This window comes from Nuphar pumila, chromosome 16 (genome assembly GCF_984573655.1).
Source record: "Nuphar pumila chromosome 16, dmNupPumi1.hap1.1, whole genome shotgun sequence".
Taxonomy (NCBI): domain Eukaryota; kingdom Viridiplantae; phylum Streptophyta; class Magnoliopsida; order Nymphaeales; family Nymphaeaceae; genus Nuphar; species Nuphar pumila.
This window is the reverse complement of record NC_143264.1, coordinates 71,026,852-71,029,566: the sequence shown is the minus strand read 5'-3', so window position 1 is coordinate 71,029,566 and position 2,715 is coordinate 71,026,852. Positions and strand designations below refer to the sequence as shown.

At 47.8% G+C, this 2,715-nt stretch overlaps 1 pseudogene; it reads right to left on the bottom strand.

The window, feature by feature from the left end:
* Positions 1-632: 632 nt before the first annotated feature.
* Positions 633-1,532, bottom strand: LOC149813496 (protein CDI pseudogene; annotated as a pseudogene).
* Positions 1,533-2,715: the final 1,183 nt, after the last annotated feature.

Genomic DNA, 2,715 nt, shown 5'->3' with positions numbered 1-2,715 from the left:
ATTTCTCACAAGCGGACGACAATAAAGGGTGTTCCGACGATAAAAGGTACTCCGACGACAACAGACGATGATAAAAGGTGCTCTGATGATAACAAACGACGACAAAGGGTGCTCTGACGATAACAACCGACGACAAAAGGTGCATCGTCAAAAGGAGCTCATGTTACAGTAGATGGTGCATTGTCAAAGGGTGGTCCGCTGGCAGCAAATGAGTTTACTACTTAGAGCGAAAATAAAATGTTTGAACTTTTTGAAGAGTTAAGATCATCCTCCATTTTCTGGATAGAAGACATTTTTGTCCTTTTCTCGAACCGCTGTTTCACAACAGAATAACGAGAAATGGTACTTAAGTATTTGCAACCGCACCGGACTCCAACACTAAGTGATGCCGACACAAGGATACGAGCCCCGCGTGCTTATATATGTGGCACTCATTCAAACCCCTGAACTAAGTCGTCTTCAGGGGAGAACACTCAAGACCCTCCCCCATCTAAAGGTTATCCGAAGTCTACTGCAAAATCAAGAACAATGGATTAGCCTATAACAAGAAAAATAAGATTCCCAGCAGAATTAACAAAAGATTCGTATCGTATCGGGATCCTAGTTCTTGCGATTGAACAAGAAGCTTGTATCTACCTGCTTCTCAAGCTAGAGTTCGAACCACATTTACTCGCCTGATACTCCTCCATTTCATTCACCCACAGATCGGCAAACTCACAATTCTTCCACGCCTCAAACCAAGGCCCGCCAAGGGTATAATGTATCGCTTTGGGGAGCGTCTTAGGGTCGCCCTCAACGACCCGATTGTGCCCAACAAGGAAGTTCCAGACAAACGGAATCGAACCAATCTCATTGTCATCTAGCCACATAAATCGATGCAAAAACACACCTGTGTGGGTATTCACCACTCCGGGCGTCAGGATGCGATTCTTCGGGTGCCCACAATTGTACAACACCATCGACGATCAGTTCTTCCTCGGGTAGGTAGTCTGAATAGCTCTATCCATCTTGGTGGTCTCTTTGGGAGCGTAATCGTGCTGAACGCACATGACCGCGTACTTGTCCTCGATTAATTCCACCAATTCCCTGATGTCTGTCGTGTAGAGGAAATCGCATTCGACGAAGAGCGCCCATCCGTCGAACCCCGAGAGGAAAGGAGTAAGGAACCTACTGAACGAGAACTCCGTGCTCTCCGTTGCCTCCCTCTCCTGCCAATATAGGTTCCTCTTCCGCAGATCGGACTGCACAATCGGGAAAATCTCTACCGGAATCGAAGAGCGCTTCAAGATGGAGTACCGGCATACCTCGAAAACCAAGTCCTCGCGGGGATCGTACCCTATGAAAATCTTGAATGTCCGAAACCCCAAACTCTTCGCCACCAACGCCCCAGAATCCACCAGATCTTCGCCGTTCGCCACCGGAGAGTCCAATTTCGAGCTCTTGTGCAGTGATCTCTCTTCCTTCTAGCCTGGTCTGTCCAGCAGAGCGACCAATTCCAGCCGACTGCCTTCCTCGCTCGGAGTCTCCCCCATTTTTTACCGATCCCTCGAGTCCTCGTCTCCCTCGGAATTCGCGAGTGCCGGAAACGACGTCAGACCGAATCCGAGCCCCAGACCCACGACGGTAGGTACATTACCCAAACGAGATCTGGCAAATCTGGAACGGATAGAATCCGCAGATTTCTAGAAATGTCGAGACAAATGTCCAGATCTGCCGAAGTTGCTCGCGATCTGGCAATATCAGGATCCAAACCAAGATCTTGTAATGCATCGAGATGAGAGGAGGATTGACGAACGAAGCTTCTTGAGGAATTGGCGGAGCAGAAATCCCATGGTTTTCCCTCTTTTCTGGATCTCAGGAAAGCCAAGAAAGATGCGAAGAAACGAAAAGTTTATTTTTGGATCTTGCGCAACTTTTATAGATTTCGTTTGTCTTATTTTCGGGGAAGTGAATTCGTTTATTTATACGTGCGTGTGAGAATGACGGGGTTGCTGCTTTTAAAAGCTTTAGCGTATTTTAGGAAAAGTCCCAGACTTATCATCTAATTGATTGAAGCTTATAATGCTTAAGTTATTACATTTAACTGCCTTTTTCATTTGAACGACCCGTTTAGACTTTTTGATCTTTTTCTTTTTTTAAAGCAGAAATTCAGGTTCTGTCATCTCATAAGCTTTTGTTTAGAAGTCAACGATGAGGGCCTTATAACCTTTGTTGGATAATGGTTGACCTAGAGCATGTGGCGTTAGATTAAAATATGAATTAATAAAATAGGCAGCTCGCTGATATGGTAGGAGCTACTCGTAAATGTCACCAGGGAGACAGGGAGGGGGCTCGACCCCTCCCTTGCAAAAAAAGAATAGGGAGAGGGTCGAGCCCCTCCCTCACATCCCGTAAGATCGAGAGACATGGAGGAGGCTTGGCCCCTCCTTGGCAAAAAAAAAAATGGAAGGAAAGAAAGGGGCTCGCCGGTCAGCGAAAAAGGAAAGAGAGAGGGGAGTCAGGGGTTACTTAAAAGGAGCTGGCATTGGTGTCGGCAGACGAGAGAGACCGAAGTCAGGAGAGGGAGACGGGGTGAGGTCAGAAGGGGGGTGTCGGATGGAGTTCGTCGGTCGAAAAAATGATGAGAGCAAAAGAGAGGGGAGCGGAGGTGAGAGGGGGACTGAGTCGAAGGGGGAGGTCGACGAGCGGCGGGCGGCAGGCGACCAACAACGGGCG